We start from the raw sequence: 26819 nt of genomic DNA on the forward strand, positions 1-26819 counted from the left end.
GTGGCCCGGGAGGGCAGTGGAGGATGGCTCAAGTGCTTGGGCCCCTGCACCCGCATGGGATTCTAAGAAGAAGCACAAAATGGCTCCTAGCTTTGGATCAGCACAGCGCTGGGCGTGGTGACCATTTGGGGAGTGAACCAATGGAAGGAAGACCTTTCTCTCTGTCTCTCTCTCTCGCTGTCTCTACCTCTACCTGTCAAATAAATAAAATAAAAAGAATAAGAAGAAAGCTAACAAGTATTGAACTAGATGTGGAGAAAATGGAACGCATAAATTGTAGGTATGTAAACTGGTATATCCACTATGGAAAACACTATTGAGGTGCTTCTAAAAATGGAACAAATGACAAAGCAATCCCACTAATGGATTTGTATCCAAAAGAAATAAAATCACTATCTTAAAGATACATCTGTACATCCATGTTCATGTAAACATTGTTCACAAGAACAAGATACGGAAATAACTGCATTGTCTGTCAACACATGAAAAGAGAAAAAATGATACACACAAAAAATGGGATGACATTCAACCTTAAAAAAGAAATTGTGACATTTTGTCACAACATGGACCCTAAAGTATGAATGTGGACATTGGGCTTCTTGACATAACACAGAAAAATATAAATGCCACTTATTTGTGGAATCCATGAAACTCAATCATAAGCACAGAATATATTACAGGTTGCCAGGGGCTAAGAGTGAAAGGATGGCGCAGAGCTAACTGTTGCAACCAACTGGGGAGTGAACCCGTGGATGGAAGACCTCTCTCTCTCTCTGCCTCTCCTTCCCTCTATGTATAACTCTGACATTCCAATAAATAAATAAATCTTTAAAAAATAATAATGGGAAAGGAAGAGGGGGGAGGCAGAAAGGTGGGAGTATGGGAGGGAGGTGGGAGGAAGAACATCACATTCCCAAATCTGTATATATTAAATGCATGAAGTTGTATTCCTTAAATAAAAATAAATAAATAAGTAAATAAAACCTAATCATGCACATGTGAGCTGCAGCAGCCTTATTCACCTTAATAAGATGGCACTTTCTTCCTGCTAGTCACCAGTCACCCTTGTGGGGGAGTGGGAGGAAATCAGTGTGCTCTCCTGTCACAGGGTAAGGTGGGAAAACTGCCCCTCACTATCTCACCAGGCCTGACTCAACGTCAATGCTGTCCACATGGTTCTCCCTCAGCAAAATCACCAGTGACACAAGATGTCACAGATAGAGCTCACCTAGCTCCAAGAAGATGTTGTCTTCTCCAGATCCAGCTGCGAGAGTCTCCCCATGGTGTCCCCACCCACTGTTATGTATTTGTACTGTCCATGCTCCACAGAGTCTTCCTACTTTCTGTAGGATTTCCACTGCAAACTTCTCTTAAACTCTGTCCTGGAAATGCAGTTACTTCACCCTCTTTCTGTTATCTTCCTGTGGTCAAAATCAGCACATCTTATCTCTATTCAGCCATCTTGGACCTCCCATTCTGCTGTATTAAGTTCAGAAGTAATCTCAAATGGATTACACCTAAAAATCTTCAATGAATGAGCCATGAATTTGTGTCAGGCACTGAGACTGGTAAATGTTACTTACATCATTGAATTTTCACTAACACTCTATATGTTTCTATTATCCTGATTTTTGAAACAGATGATGAAGATTAGAAAGTGACATGATATTGTCTGGAAGCACTCAAGATGTCGTTAACAGAACTGGAATTCTAATATAGGTATATCTGCTATTGAAGTCCAGATACTTGGACAATAATGTTTTGTTCATATGGTTAATGGGTTTTCATTTTATCTAGGTACACTTTGAAGATTTCCAAAGAGATTATCTACTTGCTACCTACATATTAACTTGCTACATACTTATAATGCTGCGATTAAAATAAATCCAACTTTAGAGTAAATTAAATGAGTCTATATGAGTCAATTCTTAGGTAGGAAGTATTAGCATGGGAAAGAATACAGGTATTCAGAATATAGTTTAAAAGTTTAAATTAATTGATGAATGAATGATTCATGGGGATATGGTTTAGGTTTTGAATTTTATACATAATTTTAAAAGAAATTTTAGCTACATGCTTATCTATAATACAGGTGGTGGTAGAATGCTATTTGTTTAATATTCTTTTTTTGTATAAGAATAAAATACCATTTTAATGAAAACATGGGAGACAGGAAAGTCAAAAAGAACCATTAGGGGCCAGTGCTGTTGAGTGGGTTAAAGCCCCGGCCTGCAGCGCTGGCATCACTTAGGGGCACCAATTCAAGTCCTAGCTGCTCCACTTCTAATCCAACTCCCTGCTAATGTGCCTGGGAAATCAATGGAGGATTCTTGGGGGTTTCCCTATTAGAGGAGATGGATCAGGTAAGGGGAGTAAAGGTGTTATCATTTTCTTAGTGATAGAACACGATAGAACTTAGAACCCTGGTGACCAGGCAGCCACATTTCAAGTGATAGTCACCATTCAGCTAACTTGGTCAGAGACAATTTTAACAATAAGATATTCTCATGCTCAGCAGTACTTACAGTGGTTGTGGGCTGAGGAGGCCATGGGTTCTGATCTGTCTTTAGATATTAGTTTAGGTCACCATCCCTCTCATGCCAGTTTCTATCTTGCAGTAGGATGACACAGCTGACAGGAGGAGCTATGCTAGAAATGAGAATAAGCCAGTTCAGTCACATGAAGACAGAGTCATGTCATGCCACAGCAGAGTGAGCAGAGGGGACTGAAGAAGTGAATTTACAGTTATGATAGTGTGAAAATACAGGGAGTTATAATGGGAAACAAACTATGCTCTTCTTTGTTACATTGTAACTTTTCATTTGTTAAACTTATATACAGATCTGATATTATTAAACATGTAATTTCATTTTGAAAAAAATATTAAAAATTTAATAAAAATTCTTGCTGAAGGTGATGTTCATCCCAAACAAACTGAAGAAATGTCAGTGTATTATATAATGTCTCAATAAAGATAAAGCAAAATATTATGTGCCATTATAGTAATAAACTCAAAATATAATTATGATTTATAAAGTTACTGATTTAATGTTCATATTTCAATTATAATTTTTATGAATATCTTATATTTCTACATATTTTAGTCTATAAAATTATTTTCTAACATACATTTTGAGTTAGTCACTTATCTGAATAGAAGTTAGTTACAACATTATTTCTACCATTATGATTAAGTATTATATTATGAAACATTAGTGCATTTTCTATACTTTGCAAGAACTTTAATAATTATCTAATGAATTATCAAGGCAGGTTGGTCTTTCAAAAACATGTTTTTTTGGCAAGAAAATGCTGTAGTATCTTTTTACCCAGAATGCCAACATCCAAAACTGTCCTAAAAGGTTTAAACTCCATTTCTTCGTGGAGACCTATTAAGCACTTGAGAGAATATTTTAAACAAATCTTAATTCCTCTGCTTCATTTCATCTTTGGTGTTTTTCAAAGAAATTTCCTTTCATTTGTGTTTATTCTCAATAGGCTTGCTGTTTTCTAAATGGTGACAGGAAACATTTTCAAACTGCACTTATCTATTTTGTAAGTCTTCAATATCAAATTTTGTATCAAAATGTCTCTTTTCTACCTCCTACATTTCTTACTGAACAATTTTTTAAAAGTTTCCTTAACTGATTTTTCTTACCTGTATGCCCCATATTACAATTTTTCCCTAAATTGAATGGTATTCTAGATGAAAACTTAACTTATTTTTCTGACTTGTGAAAGAGTTGAAAGGAGGAGCTGCCTAAAACATTCTGTTTCTAGCTCTATAATATTCTAAGGTTTTGAATCAAACTATTTTTCCAGATTGAAATTGCAACATTTGAGAAGCAACATAGTCTTACTAAAATTTATACCCTCTGTTTCCATTTAGAAAACAGTTTATTTAACTATATGTTTTTCTTTGGTGATTCCTATATATAAAAAATAATAAAAATTGAAATAACACAAATATGCACTGATTTCTGTTTCTAAAATCGTAATTGGTAACACATATGGCCAGTGTCTAAAGTCATGAAAACACAGTTTTGCTGCAGCTATTAAATTCCCAAAGAAACTGCCTAGGACAGAGTGACATGTACTTCAGAGGCACAGAGAATTTAGGGAAACTTATTAGGTACAAGGTCTTCAGCCTCCTGAAGTTCCAGATCTGAATTTTTACTTCTGGAAATGTTGCCTGCTGTCACCAGGGCCCACCCATTTTGGAAGCAAGGAAGGCCATCGCTCAGAAGTGAGGACCCAACATAGGCACTGATTATTGGCGGCCACTGGTCTTCCGTGCGCATGTGCAGTGACTGCCCTCTGCAGGCCGAGTTCACTTCCGTTTAACCTCCTTGCTTGGCTACAGTAACTGTGAGTTAATTCTGTGGGCACAGGAAGCCTGTGTGCTGGGACGTTGAGGCCAGGGCTTGCTCCTATCCTGGGCTTGCCTCAGGATTCCCATGCTGGAAAAAGCCACTAGAAGGATCAGCCGTGAAGGAGGTCTTACCTCCCCATTGAAGAGGGTGCGTGTCTCTTGAGCTCCTCCGCTGGGTGAGAGATGGCGAATGGGATAAAATCACAGCCCAGGTACCTCTTCCTGACAAGGATAAGGCTGCCAGCGCGAGTGAGGACGTCTGAGGGCAGCAGCTCCGCTGCTCAGGAACAGTGGCCGAGGCCGCCCTCCTGTGACCAGGAACACTGGGCGCCCAGCTCCCACAGGCCCTCCTCCCCTGAGAGGGGGAAGCACCCTGGCCGCCTTTCAGAGCAGCGGAAGCAAAGCCTAAACCTCAGTCGGTGTCCAAGTTAATCACAATCCCCTGTATAGACTTCACTGACAGGTGATAAGTGATTGAACAAAATTGATTGTTTCCTGTAGTTTAATGTACATGTTTCATTTTATACACTGTATACATTACAGGGAATTCATGTGGAGAGAAATAACTTACGGTTTAGACTAAAGTATCCACAACTCAGGGTCCAGAACTTGTTTCTGAGTAAAGATTCAAGGAAGAACAGACAAAAATTAAAATGAGCAAATAAAATTAAAAAGCTAAAATGTGAAAATAAAATACAAAAAGGGTATGGTAAAATTAAAAATTAGAATGGTTAAAATACTATCTGTTTAAATAGAATATCTGCATTTGAAAATCAATTTGTAATTTAATGTTTTTCCTAGTGATAGTTTCTAGGTAACTCAAAGTGCAATAATGTTATTCAATGGGGATTAAACTAGAAAGAGTGATATTCAGGGACAAAGAAAATTATGCCACTCATACTAACTGAACATATGATTGAATTTAGATTCAGCTTTCTGATTGCCAAAGCAAAAGGAAAAACAAAGTTATTCATAATGTTTGATAGAAAGAAATAAAAGTTTGATATTTTTAAAATTCGTTTTTTATTTGAAAGGCAGAGAAAGAGAGACAGAGATATCTCGTCTACCCATTAATACACTTTCCAAATGCCTGCAACATCCAGTTATGAACTAAGACAAAGCCAGAAGCCAGGAACTCAATCTGAGTCCCCCACAGCAGTGGCAGGGATTCAAGTACTTGGACCACAATCTGTCATTCAGGAAACAGAAAACAGAAGTGGACCCTAGGATTTGAACCCAGGTGCTCTAATATGGGATACAATTATACCAAGTGGTGTCTTAGCCACTAAGCCAAATGCTCACCCTTAAAGATATTTTCAATAAAGACAAGCATCTCTGGGTACTGAAAACTATTTGTAAAATATTTAGTTTCGTTGCAGGACATCCCATGAAATGATTATTATTAAGCAGTATAAATTTGCTAAATTCATTTTAGTCCTCACAACAAAATTCTATGACTTGCATAACATATTATGTGTCTTATAAAGGATGGCCAACTGGCTTCTATCAACAAAGTGATTTTTTTTTTTATTTTTGACAGGCAGAGTGGACAGTGAGAGACAGAGAGAGAAAGGTCTTCCTTTGCCGTTGGTTCACCCTCCAATGGCCGCCGCTGCAGCCGGCGCACCGCGCTGATCCGATGGCAGGAGCCAGGAGCCAGGTGCTTTTCCTGGTCTCCCATGGGGTGCAGGGCCCAAGCACCTGGGTCATCCTCCACTGCACTCCCTGGCCATAGCAGAGAGCTGGCCTGGAAGAGGGGCAACCGGGACAGAATCCGGCGCCCTGACCGGGACTAGAACCCGGTGTGCCGGCGCCGCAAGGTGGAGGATTAGCCTATTGAGCCACGGCACCGGCTAACAAAGTGATATATTGCAAGAGTGTAAGGTAGGGGCTAGTGTGGCACAGTGGATTAAGCCACCACTTGGGATTCCCACATTAGTATTGGAGTGCTGATTCATGTCCTGGCAATCCAACTTCCAATCCATCTTTCTGCCAAAGCATCCTGCGAAGCCGCAGATGATGGACCAGTTGGGCTTTTTCCTACCACATGGGGGTCACAGATGGAGTTCCTAGCTCAATCGTCCTTCTCCTGATTGTGGTTTGTCCAACCTTGAAATGTGTGGTAATTTACGGAGTATATCAGCAGAAAAAAGATGTCTCTATTTCTTTTCTCTGTCTTGCTCTGCTTTTCAAGTAGATGAAAATAAACAGTATTTTTTCAAAAACAAAAATATAAATTTGAAATAGAAAAGGAAAAGTGAAAAATCTTTTGTATTGCAAAGGGATTTAGTTTGAAAGAGTGATTAAGACATTATCATTTGACAAGAAATTGGCTCTATTAACAAGTACTCCTGGCTTTCCTCATAAAAAAGAATTAGTTCTTCTGTACTTTTAAGAATACAGTACAAGAATTTTTTTATTTTATTTTTTAACTTTTATTTAATAAATATAAATTTCCAAAGTACAGCTTATGGATTACAATGGCTTTCCCCCTCCCCCATAACTTCCCTCCCCTTTCCCGCTCCCTCTTCCCTTCCATTCACATCAAGATTCATTTTCGATTCTCTTTATATACAGAAGATCAGTTTAGCATATATTAAGTAAAGATGTTAACAGTTTTGTACTAAAATGACTTTACCTTTTAATTCTATTTTGCATGATCTTTTTAAAATACCCTTGTAAAATAATTTGCCTTTTATCTCTTCCTTCTGAAAGTCACCACTGCAGGTTTAATGGGGATGAAATTAATAGTTGGATGTCAGCAAACATCTTAATGACAACAATCATTACAACAATCACCCAGTGAATCAGACACAGTTTCCTTCTACTTCTGGTTCTTATGAAAATGGAATCAATACATACAGGGTTATCTGAGTCCATGCTCTACTGGCAGCTCACATCTGTTTCATGAGTCTCATGAACCCTAGTGATCACTTTCCTGTGGTCTTCTGCTAGGCCTCAGCTTAATGTACAATTATGATGGTAACTTTATGCCTTTGTCCTCACCAGTGAGGCTGTCAGGGAGATTTCTCAATTTTTAAATACCTCTATTCTTAGCATGAAAGAACAAGTTGATTGTTCAGTAAACACTGTCATTTGTTCAATTGCAATATTTTGAAGACACCACAAAAGCTTTGCATTTTCCAAATCACTCGTGATTATTTTTAATAGACTAATGCTTGATTTGTGTTAGGAATTCCTATATTCAATGACCATATTTTCTCACTAAAGTGGTTTTGGAATCATAAATACCAGAATTTAACTATGTGTACAAGTTTTTCAGATGGTTTAGTTTTGGTCATAGTAATGACTTGTGTCAAAATAAGTTGCTCTATGAAAAATAAGATATATAAACCAGTTAGAAAGAGAAACCCTCAGTATGAGCCCATAGTGTAAACTAACACTCAAAAAACTTCAAAAAGTATGGTCAGTGATCTCTAATCATATAACTCTGGAATGAGAAAGAACCCCTTCTAGCTTCCCATTTTAAAGATGAGATCAGAGAAATAGAAAGTCAGATAGAACTGCAAAGATGGTTAATGGCAAAGATAAGTCCAATCTTATGCCCTCACTTTAACATGAACCATTGCCTTTGCCATAGGACCTTTTTTAAGTTAAATATGTTCATTTATTTGGCAAACACAAGTTTAATGACTTATTGCTGGGTGCCAGGCACTGATATTTGACTGTGAAATAATGCGGATATAGTCCCTACCCTCTAGCGCTACTATTCTAGTGAGTAAGACAAATGAAAAAAAAATTATAGATTAGGTTATGTGTTACAAGAAAACAAAGGGCTGGTGCCGTGGCTCACTAAGTTAATCCTCTGCCTGTGGTGCCAGCATCCCATATGGGTGCCAGGTTCTGGTCCCAGTTGGTCCTCTTCTAGTCCAGCTCTCTGCTGGAGCCCAGGAAGGCAGTGGAGGATGGCCCAAGTGCTTGGGCCCTGCACCTGCATGGGAGACCAGGAGGAAGCACCTGGCTCCTGGCTTTGGATTGGTGCAGCGCCGGCCATAGCGGCCATTTGGGGGGTGAAACAACAGAAGGAAGACCTTTCTCTCTGTCTCTCTCTCTCACTGTCTAACTCTATCTGTAAAATAAATAAGTAATTAAAAAGAAAACAATCAAAAGTTTGAGAGAGATAATAAAAGGCAGTATGCATTTTAGATAGAACAGTTACCCACCTAATGGTAGTTTCTCTCCCTCTTCCTTCTTTACTTTCTTTCTTCCTTTTTTCCTTCCTTCCTTCTCACTTTCCTTCCTTCTATTAGTTGGAAGGCAGAGAGAGAGCGAGCAAATATCTTCCATCTCTTGAATCTCTCCCCCAAATGCCTGATACAACTCAGGCTGGGCCAGGTTGAAGTCAGAAGCAAGAAACTCATTGAGTCTCCCACATAAGTGGTAGAGACATAAGCACTTGAGCTATCACCTGCTGCCTCTCAGGAAGCTAGAATCAGCTATGGGGCTGGTGACTCAAACTCAGGTACTCCAACATGGAAGCCAGGCCTCCCAAGGGGCATTTGAACTTCTGTGCCAAGCGCCTGTCTGCTCAAACATTTCAACAGAAGGGACATTTAAGCTTGGAGATATAAAGGATGAAGAAGAGATGGCCAAGGGGAAGAGTCTGAAGAGGCTTAAGAAGAAGATTGGAGGTATTCAAAGGTGCTTTGAATTGTTGACCATGAAGCTATGTTCAATAGCCTAAGCTGCTTTCTGATAAAGAACCTGATTATGGTGTCAAGGATGAACCATCAGCTAGACCCCCACATATACCTAGTCATCTCCTAATTCAACTCAAGACAATGCCTGTTATATCCATAAGGTCATAGTTCCTCCTGTTATTTAGAATGAGATCCACACTCTCATCTCTCTTCTCCCCCAGCCCACCCATCTTCCACAGAAAGCATAAGGAAAGAGGTTGTTGTTGCTTAGGCTTCCACTATCTGCCCTGTTCAAAGAATCGTGACTCCTTGATTTAATTGAGAACAGATCTGCCTGGAAGAGAGAAAAAATACTAAAATACAGGAAATTATTCAAGTAGTTCATAAGTTGATAGGAAAACAGTTGCCCTCATAAGTTATATTTATAGCACAATGAGCTCAGTTCTCCATATTTTACACACTAAATATTGAAAACAGTAACTGAAAAATGATGCTCAGACAGTGCTGGCACATCAGGTCTGCTGATTTGATGACATGGAAGGTCCCAACAGAATCCATTGGCCTTTTTCAAATCTGCCCTATTAAACTATCTCAGAGATCCTGATACTCATCGTTATTTACATTTTATTACATATTTTAGATATAAATGGAATGATTTCTCGAAGTTTCAGCCCATTCCCATTCAGACTCTCTAGGGTCAGCCTTCACACACTATGCAATAACATTTAGTAGATAACATGAGCATAATCCTACCCTCTCTGACTTAGTAAACAACATGACTTCCCAGATCATCTTGGATTTGACTGCTAATGCTTGCCTGAAGTCTGCAGACTCTCCAGTCAGTTGGCTCATCTGGGATGGTACTAATGAAGCTAGAGCTACAGATTTGGTTCCCCTGGAGACTAATTAGATTAACACAAAAATTTTCTTCCAAATTTCTCTCATAACCCCAGCCATCTATTTTGGAGGTGCACTGACTAGGGGGAAGAAGGGTATTGTCTGTCATTCTTCCTATAAATTCCACAAAATCCATCTTCCTCCTAACAAAGTTTCTTACAAGAGAAGTTTAGGCTCACCAGCTCAGCTTCCTTATTTCAGAGTTACTTTTTTTTAACTTTTATTTAATGAATATAAATTTCCAAAGTACGATTTATGGATTACAATGGCTTCCCCCACATACCGTCCCTCCCACCCACTACCCTCCCCTTTCCCACTCCCTCTCCCCTTCCATTCACATCAAGATTCATTTTTGATTATCTTAATATACAGAAGATCAGCTTAGTATACATTAAGTAAGGATTTCAACAGTTTGCTCCCACACAGAAACATAAAGTGCAAAATAATAGATGTTTTTTTTTAAATGATGATGAAATCAGATCAGACCTATTGTCATGTTTAATCCCAGTGAGAGTCCAGTTGGGAATTGATAATTTCTTTCTTTTTTTTTTTTTTTACAGAAGATCAGTCACCATTATTCTGCTTCCAACACAGCCCCCTGCTTATGTACCTGAAAAGGCAGAGAATGATGGACCAAGTAGCTGGACCCCTGCCAACCATGTTGGAGACTCAGATGGAATCCCAGGCTAATGGCTTTTGCCCATCTCAGCTCTGGTCATTGAGGTCCTTTGGGGAATGAACAAGTGGATAGATTGATCTCTTTGTTGCCTCTCCCTCACTCTGTGATTCTACCTTCCAAAAAATTTTAAAAAGCTTTAAATTTTAAAAAATTTGCTTTTGGTGGAGCCAAGATGGCGGAATAGTGAGGGCATGCACCGATAGTCCAGGAAAATTTAGTTTAATAAAAGGGGAGTTACGGTAGCCTCAGAAAAAAGAACCAGGAAAATATTGCAGAGGAAACTCTTCTGGATCCAGTGGCCGTGAATCAGAGGACCTACTGGGAGAACAAGGTCGCCCACCGTGCGGAAGCCGAGCCACGGGACCAAGCCGCAGGACTGAGCCACGGAAGCCGAGCTGCGGGACCGAGCTGCGCAAGCTGCAGGGTCTGCGCGACAGTGCTCGAAGGGGAGTGCGTGCCACACAGACAACAGCGGGGAGACTTGGGACATCCAGGGCTCCAAGCCCACACATCGGCGCTGGAAGGGGAGTGGACCTGCGTGGAGAGCGTGGGAGCCCACAGTTCGGGACACCAGCGGCAGACTCAACACACCAGCGCTGGAACGCGAGGTGAGCCGAACCTCAATAGCCCAAGACACCGGCAGGCAAGTGGAGAGAGGAGACTAGAGGGAATGACCCCCGGGGGGGGAACTTCACCAGGCTAACTGGAAGAGAGAGAGAGTAAAAAAAAGGTGACAGGTATGGACACGGGTTTCTCTCTCTCCGCTCACCTCTCAAGGGCGAGCAAGACAAAGAGCAGGTGCCATCTTGGACATACGTCATAAGCAGAGCGACCTCAGGTCTGCACCGGCCCTGAGCCTAGCAGAAAAACCTGACTCTGGGCGGGGCGAATTTACAGGAGATTAGGACCTAGTAAATTTGTGCTGCTACTGAACTGAGACTGTGAAAAAGGAGACGGTGGGGGAGAGAACTCACGGAATTCACGTGAGCACTCTCCAGAGACACTACAATTCCGTAACTTTGGCAACCCAGTGGGAGACTGAAGGAGAATTTGAGCCCACTCTGAGGGCCGAACAGATTCCCTGTGTGGTCCTTGGGAAAGAGCTTCCAATCTCTGGCTCCTGTGGGTATATCATTTGCCTGCTAACTACCTCCAACTTCGTTCAGCTGTGCAGAATAACTTCCCTTTTGAATCAAAAAAAAAAGAGAGAGAGAGAGAGAGAGAGAGAGGTTTACCACCCCTAACCTGGGAGTGTCACCTTTGGCACACCAAACAGAGCTCTCAGGCCACACCCATCTCAAGCCCTAAGGCTCCATCAAAAACAGTCCACTTAATCTAGAGTCATAGTATAACAAGAAAAAGCACCACAGTGAAGAAACCAAATATTTCCAATATGCCAAATAACAAACGCAAAAACCGTGGTAATAAAAACAAGGAAGTCACCATGAAGCCCTCAAATGAAAAAGACACCCCAATTCAAGATTATGAGGATGATGACATAGAAGAAATGCAAGAAGCAGATCTCAAAAAATTGATAAGAACATTAAGAAGTTCTCAAAAACAAATTCTGGAACTACACAAATCCTTAATGGACAAGATAGAAAATCTCTCTCGTGAAAATGAAATATTAAGGAGGAATCAAAATGAAACGAAACAACTAGTACAACAGGAAACTGGGATAGTGACTGAAGTGAAAAATTCAATAGATCAAATGAAAAACACAATAGAGAGCCTTACAAACAGAAGGGGTGAAGCAGAAGAGAGAATATCGGACTTAGAAGACAGAGAACAGGAACGGATAGTGTCAAACCAAAGAAAAGAAGAGGAAAGTAGAAATCTAAAACATATTGTCGGGAATCTTCAGGATACTATTAAAAAACCCAACATTCGGGTTCTAGGAGTTCCTGAAGGCATGGAGAGGGAGAAAGGATTAGAAGGCCTTTTTAGTGAGATATTAGCAGAAAATTTCCCAGGTTTGGAGGACAGAGAAATCCTAGTACAGGAAGCTCACAGAACCCCTAATAAACACGACCAAAAGAGATCCTCACCACGACACGTTGTAATTAAACTCTCCACAGTGAAACATAAAGAAAAGATCCTAAAATGTGCAAGAGAGAAACGTCAGATTACTCTCAGAGGATCTCCAATCAGACTCACAGCTGACTTCTCATCAGAAACTCTACAAGCTAGGAGGGAATGGCGAGATATAGCCCAGGTACTAAGAGAGAACAACTGCCAGCCCAGAATAGTATATCCTGCAAAGCTATCATTTGTGAATGAAGGTGAAAAAAAGACTTTTCATAGCAAACAGAAATTGAAAGAATTTGTTGCCACTCGTCCAGCCCTGCAAAAGATCCTTAAAGATGTGTTACACACAGAAACACAGAAACATGGTCATCAATATGAAAGAAGGTAAAGGAAGGAAACCAAGGAAGGAAAGCTCACAGCAAAAGATCACAGGGAATTCAAAGCATATATTAGAACTTATCTTTGGCAAATGGCAGGGCAAAGTTACCACTTATCATTAGTCACATTGAACGTGAATGGCCTGAACTGTCCAGTTAAAAGACACCGATTGGCTGATTGTGTTAAGGAACAAAACCCATCTATTTGCTGCTTACAAGAAACACATCTTTCCAACAAAGATCCATACAGACTGAAAGTGAAAGGCTGGAAAAAGATATACCATGCCAACAGAAATGAAAAAAGAGCGGGCGTAGCCATCTTAATATCAGACACCATAAACTTTACCACAAAAACCGTTAAGAGAGACAAAGAGGGACACTACATAATGATTAAGGGATCAATTCAACAGGAAGATATAACAATTATCAATGTATATGCACCTAACTGCAGGGCACCAGTTTATCTAAAAGATTTGTTAACGGACTTAAAGGGAGACTTAGACCCCAATACAATAGTACTGGGGGACTTCAATACTCCACTCTCAGAAATAGATCAATCGGACAGAAGATCAACAAGGATACAGTAGATTTAAACGACACTATAGCCCAAATGGATCTAACAGATATATACAGAACTTTCAATCATACAGCTAAAGATTTTACATTCTTCTCAGCAGTACATGGAACCTTCTCTAGGACTGACCACATACTAGGCCATAAAGCAAGTCTCAGCAAATTCAAAAGAATTAGAATCATACCATGCAGCTTCTCAGACCATAAAGGAATGAAGTTGGAAATTAGCAACTCAGGAATCCCTAGAGCATACGCAAACACATGGAGATTGAACAACATGCTCCTGAATGAACAATGGGTCATAGAAGAAATCAAAAGAGAAATCAAAAACTTTCTGGAAGTAAATGAGGATAACAGCACAACATACCAAAACTTATGGGACGCAGCAAAAGCAGTGTTAAGAGGGAAGTTTATATCAATAGGTGCCTACATCAAGAAATTGGAAGGGCACCAAATAGATGAGCTTTCAATTCACCTCAAGGATCTAGAAAACCTACAGCAAACCAGACCCAAATCTAGTAGGAGAAGAGAAATAATTAAAATCAGAGAAGAAATCAACAGGATTGAATCAAGAAAAACATTACAAAAAATCAGCCAAACGAGGAGCTGGTTTTTTGAAAAAATAAACAAAATTGACACCCCATTGGCCCAACTAACTAAAAAAAGAAGAGAAAAGACACAAATCAATAAAATCAGAGATGAAAAAGGAAACGTAACAACAGACACCACAGAAATAAAAAGAATCATCAGAAATTACTACAAGGACTTGTATGCCAGCAAACAGGGAAACCTATCAGAAATGGATAGATTCCTGGACACATGCAACCTACCTAAATTGAACCAGGAAGACATCGAAAACCTAAACAGACCCATAACTGAGACAGAAATTGAAACAGTAATAAAGGCCCTCCCAACAAAGAAAAGTCCAGGACCAGATGGATTCACTGCTGAATTCTACCAGACATTTAAAGAAGAACTAACTCCAATTCTTCTCAAACTATTCAGAACAATCGAAGAAGAGGGAATCCTCCCAAATTCTTTCTATGAAGCCAGCATCACCTTAATTCCTAAGCCGGAAAAAGATGCAGCACTGAAAGAGAATTACAGACCAAGATGCCTGATGAACATAGATGCAAAAATCCTCAATAAAATTCTCGCCAATAGAATGCAACAACACATCAGAAAGATCATCCACCCAGACCAAGTGGGATTTATCCCTGGTATGCAGGGATGGTTTAATGTGCGCAAGACAATCAATGTGATACACCACATTAACAGACTGCAGAAGAAAAACCATATGATTATCTCAATAGATGCCGAGAAAGCATTTGATAAAATACAACACCCGTTCATGATGAAAACTCTAAGCAAACTGGGTTTGGAAGGAACATTCCTCAATGCAATCAAAGCAATCTATGAAAAACCCACAGCCAACATCCTATTGAATGGGGAAAAGTTGGAAGCATTTCCACTGAGATCTGGGACCAGACAGGGATGTCCACTCTCACCACTGCTATTCAATATAGTTCTGGAGGTTCTAGCCAGAGCTATTAGGCAAGAAAAAGAAATTAAAGGGATACAAATTGGGAAGGAAGAACTCAAACTATCCCTCTTTGCAGATGACATGATTCTGTATTTAGGGGACCCAAAGAACTCTACCAAGAGATTACTGGAACTCATAGAAGAGTTTGGCAAAGTAGCAGGGTATAAAATCAATGCACAAAAATCAACAGCCTTTGTATACACAGACAATGCCATGGCTGAGGAAGAACTTCTAAGATCAATCCCATTCACCATAGCTACAAAAACAATCAAATACCTTGGAATAAACTTAACCAAGGACGTTAAAGATCTCTATGATGAAAATTACAAAACCTTAAAGAAAGAAATAGAAGAGGATACCAAGAAATGGAAAAATCTCCCATGCTCATGGATTGGAAGAATCAATATCATCAAAATGTCCATTCTCCCAAAAGCAATTTATAAATTCAATGCAATACCAATCAAGATACCGAAGACCTTCTTCTCAGATCTGGAAAAATTGGTGCTGAAATTTATATGGAGGCACGAGAGACCTTGAATAGCTAAAGCAATCTTGTACAACGAAAACAAAGCCGGAGGCATCACAATACCAGATTTCAGGACATACTATAGGACACTTGTAATCAAAACAGCATGGTACTGGTAAGAAACAGATGGATAGACCAATGGAACAGAATTGAAACACCAGAAATCAACCCAAACATCTACAGCCAACTTATATTTGATCAAGGATCTAAAACCAATTCCTGGAGCAAGGACAGTCTATTCAATAAATGGTGCTGGGAAAATTGGATTTCCACATGCAGAAGCATGAAGCAAGACCCCTACCTTACACCTTACACAAAAATCCACTCAACATGGATTAAAGACCTAAATCTACGACCTGACACCATCAAGTTACTAGAGAACATTGGAGAAACCCTTCAAGATATTGGCACAGGCAAAGAGTTTCTGGAAAAGACCCGGGAGGCACAGGCTGTCAAAGCCAAAATTAACTATTGGGATTGCATCAAATTGAGAAGTTTCTGTACTGCAAAAAAAAAAAAAAAAAAAAAAAAACAGTCAGGAGAGTGAAGAGACAACCGACAGAATGGGAAAAAACATTTGCAAACTATGCAACAGATAAAGGGTTAATAACCAGAATCTACAAAGAGATCAAGAAACTCCACAAAAACAAAACCAACAACCCAATTAAGGGATGGGCCAAGGACCTCAATAGACATTTTTCAAAAGAGGAAATCCAAATGGCCAACAGGCACATGAAGAAATGTTCAAGGTCATTAGCAATCAGGGAAATGCAAATCAAAACCACAATGAGGTTTCACCTCACCCCGGTTAGAATGGCTCACATACAGAAATCTACCAACAACAGATGCTGGCGAGGATGTGGGGAAAAAGGGACACTAACCCACTGTTGGTGGGAATGCAAACTGGTCAAGCCACTATGGAAGTCAGTCTGGAGATTCCTCAGAAACCTGAAGATAACCCTACCGTTCGACCCAGCCATCCCACTCCTTGGAATTTACCCAAAGGAATTTAAATTGGCAAACAAAAAAGCGGTCTGCAGCCTAATGTTTATTGCAGCTCAATTCACAATAGCTAAGACCTGGAACCAACCTAAATGCCCATCAAAGGTAGACCAGATAAAGAAATTATGGGATATGTATTCTTTAGAATACTATACCGCAGTAAGAAACAACGAAATCCAGTCATTTGCAACAAAATGGAGGAATCTGGAGCACATCATGCTGAGTGAAATAAGCCAGTCCCAAAGGGACAAATACCATATGTTCTCCCTGATCGGTGACAACTGACTGAACACCAAAAAGGAAGCCTCCTGAAGTGAAATGGACACTATGGGAAACGGTGACTTGATCAGCATAGCCCTGACTGTAAATGAACAACTTAATACATTATCCCTCTTAGTAGTTTTTTTGTCTGTTCTACTTAATATGACTGGTTTAATTCTGTAATTAATAAACAGTTATTCTTCAGTGTTAAAAATTAACTGAAATGTGATCCCTGTTAAACATAAGAGTGGGAATAAGAGAGGGAAGAGATGTATAATTTGGGAAATGCTCAAGCTGACTTGCCCCAAATGGTAGAGTTAGAAACATACCAGGGGATTCCAATTCAATCCCATCAGGGTGGCATGTACCAATGCCATCTCACTATTCCAAGTGATCAATTTCAGTTCACAATTGATCATAATGAAAGGACTAAGAGTCAAAGGGATCACATAAACAAGTCTAGTACCTGCTAACACTAACCGATGGAATAAATAAAGGGGAGAGTGATCCAACATGGGAAGTGAGATACTCAGCAGACTCATAGAATGGAAGATGTCCTAAATAGCACTCTGGCCTGAGAATCAGCCCTAAAGGCATTCGGATCTGGCTGAAAAGCCCATGAGAGTATTTCAGGCATGGAAAGCCAAGACACTCTGGCAAAAGATCTCTGCGAGTGAGATCCCAGTGGAAAGAACAGGTCTTCAAAGAAGGAGGTACCTTTCTCTGAAGGGAGGAGAGAACCTCCACTTTGACTATGACCTTGTCTAAACAAGATAAGTGTCGGAGAACTCAGAGGGCTTCCATAGCCTTGGAAACTCATGACTGGAGCATAGGGAGACTACTGATGCCATAGACAGGAGTGTCAATTGGTAAAGTCAACAACAGGAGTCACTGTGCACTTACTCCTCATGTAGGATCTCTGTCCTTAATGTGCTGTGTATTGAGATTTAATGCTATAACGAGTACTCAAACAATATATTTCACTTTGTGTTTCTATGGGGGTGCAAACTGTTGAAATCTTTACTTAATGTATGCTAAACTGATCCTCTGTAAAAAAAAAAAAAAAAGAAATTATCAACTCCCAACTTGACTCTCAGTGGGATTAAACATGACAATAGGTCTGATCTGATTTCATCATCATTTAAAAAAAATCATCTATTATTTTTCACTTTATGTTTCTGTGTGGGAGCAAACTGTTGAAATCCTTACTTAATGTATACTAAGCTGATCTTCTGTATATTAAGATAATCAAAAATGAATCTTGATGTGAATGGAAGGGGAGAGGGAGTGGGAAAGGGGAGGGTAGTGGGTGGGAGGGACGGTATGTGGGGGAAGCCATTGTAATCCATAAATCGTACTTTGGAAATTTATATTCATTAAATAAAAGTTAAAAAAAATTGTTTTTGATATAATATGTAGAACTAGGAATTTATCCCTTTATTTAAGATTTAGCATGCATTTATTCAATATGGTTCTTTCTATTTCTGTGATATCAGCTATAATATCTCCTTCTCTATATACAATTTTATTTTATTTTTCTATTTCTATTTTTTAATCTATATAAAAGTTTGTGTATTAGGTTTATCTTCTTTAAAAATAACAGTTTTTGGTTTTGTTGATCTTTTATAATATTTTTTTAGTTTCAATTTTTTTCATAGCCACATCTTGCTTATTCTGTTTCAGTTTTTTTTTTTTTAACAAAGAGACAAGCATAGCCATGGGGACATAAAATTTTAAATGAACTAATACTAAAATTGAGCAAGAGGAGGTGACATTCCTTGCCCAGTAAACTTAGGCCAGGGCAAGGTCATGAAGAAAGAAATTGTGACCCCTGCACCATCTGAAGGTGTGGAGAGGAGCTGCAAATCCTGCAACCCCATTTCCCGCTTCCCCTTCTCAGCCCTGCCCTTCACAAGGTGGGAGACCTACCACCACTCAGAGCTTTGGCTTCTCCACTTACCCAGTGGTATCAGCACAGGTAGTTCAAGTGAGGGATCACCTGGTCAGTCATAAATTGTTCTTTAAAAATGTGCTGTTACTCCACAAAGGCTGGGGACCGCCCTGCCACTGTATCCATCCCCTCCCTAAAGCAATATTTACTGAATGAACCAAGATCCTCTTCCCAAAGAGAGCTCCAGCCACTCACAGAGGGACTCATTGACCCCGAGTCGGGTTTTGCCACAGCCTTGTGGGAGAGGCACAGGTGTCTCAGTCCACTTCTCCTGAGAACTCAGTCCGGGCTCTGTTCATGGGAAGCAAGCAATGGGGCTGTTTCAGGCCAGGGAAAGGTTGGCCGGTTCCCAAATCACAAAGTACAGGAACACTCTGCTAACTGCTAAACTAAAAATTTTTATGACATCTTATCTCACTTTTGCGTTGGCTTTTTTTTTTCTAAGTTCAAGAGCTGCATGATTCAGTCACTTCTGGTCTTTACCAATTTTTAATATAAGTACTTATTGTTACAAACTTTCTTCTTAGCATTGCCTTGGTGGTATCCCACAGGATTTGATAGGATGCATTTTGATTGTCATTTATTTCAAGAGCATTTTTTATTTTTTTAATTCATTCAGTGACTCTGGCTATTCAATAGCATGCTGTTTAATTTGTAAATATTCTATTGTTCTTATTGATTTCTAGTTCTATTCCTTTGTGGTCTGAGAAGCTATATGGGATTATTTCATTCTTTTGAATTTTAGTGAGATTTTATTTGAGTTCTAAAATGTGAAATGATAGTAAAATAAAAATTCTCCATGTGTTGATGAGAAAATGTGCTTTCTGCAGCTGTCAGATGAAACTACACCCAGTTACTTCTGTAACTACATCTGTAGCTGATCCATTTGCTTATTATGGTTCAACTCTGATATATCTTTATTGAATTTATGTCTGGTTTATCTATCTACTGATAACAGTGTGGCATTGAAGTTGCCCACTATTACTGTATTGGAGTCCATCTCTCCTTTTAGGTCAAATAATAGTTACTGTATATCTTTTGGTGGTGTTGTGCTAGGTGAATAGATATCAATGATTGCTATACCCTCTTGGGACTTAAACATTTTTATCAGTATGAAATATCCTTCTTAGTCTCTTTCTATAGTTTGTGACAATATAATTTTTTGGTTTTATATGTTATTTTGATTTAATATGCTATTTTATTTAATAGGAATATTGCTACTCTCACTTATTTTTGGTTTCCATTTGCCTGGTGTATCAATTTCCATGCTTTCACTTTTAGTCCATCTGTTTCTTTACTTGTGAAGTTTCTTTCATGTAGTCAGTGTAGAGTTGGGTCTTTTTAATTTTAATCCATTCAGCCAAACAGAATGATTTGAATGGAAAATTTAGCCCATTTACATTCAAGTTTAGTATGTTTTGATAAGATCTACCACCTGCCATTAAGCTGATTGGTTGCTGATGGTATCAGCACTGTTGGTGAATTTGGTAGTGTTATGTGTCTTTATCGTTTACTTCTAATATAGGCCTTCCTTCAGAATTTCTTATAAGCCTGTCTAGTGGTGTAGAATTCTGTTATTATATGCCTATGAAATAGGTTTTTTTTTTTTTTGCCTCCATTTCTAAAGGATATCTTTGCTGGATATAATATTCATGGTTCAGTGTTTTTGGTTTGTTTTTCTTTTCAAATATTGAATATATTGCCCCAATCTCTTCTGGCCTCTACGATTTCTACTGACAAACTTGCTTCTTTTCCTTTATATTAAACATGACAAAGATGACACTGTCTGTTACTGTATCTGGAATTCTCTCCTTTTCCTTTATGCTTCATAGTTTGACTAAAGTGTGTTCTGGATAATTTTTTTTTTTCTTTTGCAGTGGGGTAGACTGCATTGCATCTTTTAGCTGCCTGAATCTAGATGACCATGTAAGTCTTCGGAAGAATTCAAGTAATTTTTCACTTAGTAAATATTGCTTCATTGTGGGCCAGAGCCGCGGATCAATAGGCTAATCCTCCGCCTGCGGTGCTGGCATTCTGGGTGCTAGTCCTGGTCAGGGTGCCAAATTCTGTCCCAGTTGCTCCTCTTCCAGTCCAGCTCTCTGCTGTGGCCTGGGAGTACAATGGAGGATGGCCCAAGTGCTTGGGCCCTGCACCCGCATGGGAGACCAGGAGAAGCATCTGGCTCCTGTCTTTGGATCAGCACAGTGCGCCAGCCGCAACAGCCATTTTGGGGGTGAACCAACAGAAAAGGAAGACCTTTCTCTCTCTGTCTCTCTCTCTCTCTCTCTCTCACTGTCCACTCTGTCAAAAAAAAAATTGCTTCATTGTTTATACTGTATTATTTTTATTTTTTTATTTTTTGACAGGCAGAGTGGACAGTGAGAGAGAGACAGAGAGAAAGGTCTTCCTTTTGCCATTGGTTCACCCTCCAATGCCTGCCGCGGCTGGCGCGCTGCAGCTGGCGCACCACGCTGATCCAAAGGCAGGAGCCAGGTGCTTCTCCTGGTCTCCCATGGGGTGCAGGGCTCAAGCACTTGGGCCATCCCCCACTGCACTCCCTGGCCACAGCAGAGAGCTGGCCTGGAAGAGGGGCAACCGGGAGAGAATCCGGTGCCCTGACCCGGACTAGAACCCGGTGTGCTGGTGCCGCTAGGTGGAGGATTAGCCTATTGAGCCGCGGCGCCAGCCCCATTGCTTATACTATGTATGTTCCAATGAATATGTCTCTTTTAAAATAAGGCACAGGAAAATAATTCCATGCAAATTCTGTATTATTTTAAAGTCCATATTGGTTGAAATTTTATTTTTACTGTAGAATTGGAGATATTTAGAAAATTTCATGATCATTTTGTCCAAGCATAATTCAGTTAGAAGATGTGATATGTGCAATGACACAATTAAAGAGTTACCAGACCCAATGTATTCATCATCATACCTTCACAACTGCAATTTTTACATTATAATGATAACGCTAAAACGACAAAACATAAATCAATTTTCCACACATTTAAGACAAGTCCTAAGATATAAACTATATAAAATCTAAGATTGACGCTGTGGCCTAGGGGTAAAGCCACCGCCTGCAGTGCAGGCATCCCATATGGTCAATGGTTCGAGTCCTGGCTCCTCCACTTCCAATCCAGCTCTCTGCTGTGGCCTGGGAAAGCCACAGATGGCTCAAGCCCTTTTGCCCCTGCACCCACTTGTGAGACTTGGAAGGAGCTCTTTGCTCTAGGCTTCAGATTGGTGCAGCTCAGGCTGTTGTGGACAATTGGGGAGTGAAAGAGCAGATAGAAGATCTCTCTCTCTCTCTCTCTCTCTGCCTCTGCCTCTGCCTCTCTTTCTCTCTCTGTGTAACTGCAACTTTCAAATGAATAAATAAATCTTTTAAAAATCTATATAAAATCTAGTGTCTCTATTCTGTTTCATTATAGGTAAGATATTTGGAATTTCAGCATTTATTCAAAAATTTATACAGAGAGAAAGAGAGGCAGAGAGAGAGAGAGAGAGAGAGAGAGAGGTGTAGAGGTCTTCCATCCATTGGTCCCCTCCCCAAATGGCCACAAAAGTTGGAACTGTGTCAATCTGAAGCCAGGAGCTAGGAGCTAGGAGCCAGGAGCTTCTTCCAGATCTCCCACATAAATGCAGGGGCCCAAGGCCTTGGACCATCTTCTACAGTTTTCCCAGGCCATAGCAGAGAACTGGCTTGGAAGTGGAGCAGCCGGGACTTGAAGTGGCACCCATATCAGATGCCCGCACTGCAGGTGGTGGTTGTACCTGCTAAGCCACAGCACTGGCCCCAGCATTTCAGTGTTTCTTGCATAGTTGTGTTCCTATTCACAAAAGGGTGGTGTTATACTATTCTGAGGACCATAGGAAGGTACTGTTGATAAGACACCTGAATCCTGCGATCCTGATCCATATAGCAGTGTCTGAATACACCCATCAATGATTGCAGGACAATGCAGCCCTGTATGATGTTGCAATGGTATCTGCCCCTGTCCTGGTTAATCATTCAAATGATGTCATGGGACAGGTCAGAGAGCCTATAGCCCAAACCTAAAGTGCTTCCTTGTGGTTGTTGTTGATCATCCTGAGGTGTTTGTGGTGTTCACACTGGTGAACTCCCTAAAATTTCATGCCAGTGCTCTTCTCTGTCAAACAACAGCCTGTCTCCACTCTCATTTATTTTATTAAATTTAGTCAAAACTGGAGAACTCAGAGGAATTATTTTTACAAATTTTTACAAATATCTATTTATTTGAAAATCAGAAAAACTGATCAAGTGGAAAAAAGAAGGATATGGAGAGAGGGAGAGGGACAGAGGGTGGCCTTACCTACTATGCCACAGCACTGACTCCGATAAAGTTTTTCATTTATTGTTAACTGCATCTTAACTTAGCAAATAGTGAATAAAGCCTATAACATGCCAAGCAAAATTTTGATATCTTTGATATGTCTGCTAGGACAAGAGAAATTCCTTAGGAAAGGTGAGTTTCTGAGAGAGTTAGAAATATTAACCAGTTTTCCATTCAGTTGTTTCATAATTATCTGCTGAATGCTCACTATCCAGATAAAATGGTAAGTGTAAAGCATTTGGTGATGAATAATAATGTTGAATAATTGATACTTCTTAATAGCTTCCATCTACACTAAATTTTTTGGTGGCAGTCATAATAATAATTGTCACTGGGTTTTAGTATATTATAAGAGAGTACATGTAAGACACTTCAAGCATCGTTTAAAGAGTCATAAAGATGGATTAGATTTTTTCTGTATTTCTATTGTGTTTTTCATTTTTGTGATTAGTTGGAAGTCGCGTAGAAATAGCTAAATTCTGGGTCAGGAAACCAAGCCATTCTTGTATTACTTGACTTTATTATTCTGGTGGATGTTTCATTTTAGTGTTTATATAAAAGTAAATATTTATTTGAAGGGGTTACAGAGAGAGAGAGAAAAGAGAGAGGGAGAGATAAAGAGAGAGAGAGAGAGAGAGAGAGAGTGATCAAGGCAATGAAAGCTATCTTCCACCCTTTGGTTCACTCCCCAGATGGCCATTGCCAGCCATGGGCCAGGCCAAAGCTGGGAGCCAGGAACTTCTTCCAGCTCTGCCACATGGAGAGCAGGGGCAAAGCACTTGGGCCACCTTCTTCTGATCTTCCCAGGACATTAACCTGGAGCTAGATTGGAAGTTGGTCAGCTGGTTCAAGAACTGGTGCCCATATGGAATGTTGGCATCTCAGGCAGAAGCTTTACCCATGACACCAAAATGCTAGACCTTCATTTCACCATTTTGTATTTTAAATAATTCTAAATCTATAAAACTTCTGGAAATGTGTTTTAAAAATGTCATGATAACGCCACCCTTCTCATGTATATTCTGGTATACATATATATATAAAGTCAAGTAACATAAAATACACTGCTTTGCTATAAATACATCTACCTCTCTATAATAATTTTCTATGTCTGATATGCTTTCAAAAGGCTTTATAATTTATAATTTTAGCTAAATTATTGAAATAGTCTATTATGATTTTCTTTATAAGTATTACAAATGAAAATTCATATGTGTCTCATGACATCTACCACTACATATTACTCTATAAATTCTTCATGTTTCTCTCTCTCTTGAAATTAATTTGGTGAAGAAATCATTGCCAGAAAGACCTAAAATTAAAGCCCAGTAAATAACAAAAGACACTTTATCTACATTTTATAGATTTATCTATCTACATAGAATGATTTAAGGTGAGACTGAAAAATTTGTGGCACTTAGAGCAGAACTGAAGTGATATTTTGAGGTTACACTGAGGTATTATACAATTAAATAGGAACTAATTGCTTCAAATTCACATTTAGGGAATTCAATACCGTTGTGCCCTTAGAAAAAAATTATGAGATTATATTTTATATTTGCTTTTTAATTCACCACGACATAAAATAAGTTTCAAAAATAATATCACAGGGGCCAGCGCTGTGGCTCACTTTGTTAATCCTTCGCTTGTGGCACTGGCACCCCATATGGGTGCCGGTTCTAGTCCCAGCTGCTCCTCTTCCAGTCCAGCTCTCTGCTGTGTCCTGGGAAGGCAATGGAGGATGGCCCAAGTATTTGGGCCCCTGCACCTATATGGGAGACCGGGAGGAAGCACCTGGCTCCTGGCTTTGGATCGGCACAGTTCCAGCTGTAGCGGCCATTTGGGGGGCTGAACCAATGGAAGAAAGACCTTTCTCTCTGGCTCTCTCACTGTGTATTACTCTACCTGTCAAATAAAAAAAATAATATCACAGAAAGTGCTTACTTAAACTACTTTCAAGTTTTAAATTTTTGCTCAAAATGTTTTCAAATTTTGAAACTTTTAAAAATGTATTAAATAGTATTAATATTTTCAGATTTAAATACCTTTTTCTAATACAGTATTATGATTTTTCAAACATTTGTGACTTTATATAAATTTAATATACAGTTTAATGAATTCTATTACTCTTTGTTTCATATGTAAGTCTCTCTCTTTTTTTTTTTTTTTGACAGGCAGAGTGGACAGTGAGAAAGAGAGACAGAGAGGAAGGTCTTCCTTTGCTATTGGTTCACCCTCCAATGCCCGCTGCGGCCAGTGTGCTGCGGCCAGCGCACCGTGCTGATCCAAAGGCAGGAGCCAGGTGCTCATCCTGGTCTCCCATGGGGTGCAGGGCCCAAGGACTTGAGCCATCTTCCACTGCACTCCCGGGCCACAGCAGAGAGGGGCAACTGGGACAGAATCCGGTGCCCCGAACGGGACTAGAACCCGGTGTGCCGGTGATGCAAGGTGGAGGATTAGCCTATTGAGCCATGGAGCTGGCCTCATGTGTAAGTCTTTATTTAAATATGTCCCAGGTAGTTGAGTTCTTCCCCTTACATGGGACACCTGGACCCTTGGCTTGGCCTGGCCCAGACGTGGCTGTTTTGGTCATTTAGAGAGTGAACCAATGGCTACAAATGCTCTGTCTTCCTATCTCTCTCAGTTTCTACCTTTCTGTTGCTCTTTTGAATAAATAAAAATTAATAAATCTTAAAAATTGTGAGGACAATTCCTGAGCAAGCATCCATAAGTAACAAAACTAGCTTTTAACTACTTAGAAGAAATCATAAAATTTACTTTGTTATAAATTTCTATTCCTTAAGGGTACTTGCTTCAGGGATAACATAGCCACTCAGATACAAGAAGTGTAGAGACATAAATCACAAATCTATTAGGTTGTAGTTACATAAAACAAATGCAATGCCCACAGGACTGGTTGTGGGAGGTAAAGATAAGGGGATATCAAGAGGATCTGAAATGTTTCAAATGAAGTGTCTCATGCAAACCAGTCCCAAGTCTAGCACTTAAAAATATGTAACATTTCGGCCGGCGCCATAGCTCACTAGGCTAATCCTCCGCTTTGCGGCGCCGGCACACCGGATTCTAGTCCCGGTCAGGGCGCCGGATTCTGTCCCAGTTGCCCCTCTTCCAGGCCAGCTCTCTGCTGTGGCCAAGGTGTGCAGAGGAGGATGGCCCAAGTGCTTGGGCCCTGCACCCCATGGGAGACCAGGAGAAGCACCTGGCTCCTGCCATCGGATCAGCGCAGTGCGCCAGCCGCAGCACGCTGGCCACAGCAGCCATTGGAGGGTGAACCAACAGCAAAATGAAGACCTTCTTCTCTGTCTCTCTCTCTCACTGTCCACTCTGCCTGTCAAAAAAAAAAAAAAAAAAGAAAAAGAAAAAAAAGTAACATTTCAGTAGGCTCTCAGCAAACTTCACCAAAAATGTAATTCAATTTCAAACAGCCAAATAAATATAATTTTGACAGGAATACTCATTACTACATTGAAATTCTTATTTACTTGTTCCTTTCATAAAATTATAAACAAGGGCAGTCATTGTGGTGCCACACCTAGGACTCAGAAATCCCATATAAGAGTGCCAGTCTGA

The 26819-nt window shown here is 39.9% G+C and overlaps 1 long non-coding RNA gene across 1 annotated transcript in view; it reads right to left on the reverse strand.

Moving 5' to 3' along the window:
- Nucleotides 1-762: 762 nt before the first annotated feature.
- The window catches only part of LOC138848537 (uncharacterized), a 41867-nt gene continuing 15810 nt past the window's right edge, over nucleotides 763-26819 (reverse strand). Inside the window, exons 2-3 of the long non-coding RNA XR_011386413.1 lie at nucleotides 4944-4987; nucleotides 763-2649 (exon numbers count right to left, since the gene is read on the reverse strand). This is a non-coding gene — a long non-coding RNA (uncharacterized lncRNA). The remainder of the gene's footprint in view (nucleotides 2650-4943; nucleotides 4988-26819) is intronic.

The sequence above is a fragment of the Oryctolagus cuniculus genome, chromosome 2, assembly GCF_964237555.1.
Source record: "Oryctolagus cuniculus chromosome 2, mOryCun1.1, whole genome shotgun sequence".
Classification (NCBI taxonomy): Eukaryota; Metazoa; Chordata; class Mammalia; order Lagomorpha; family Leporidae; genus Oryctolagus; species Oryctolagus cuniculus.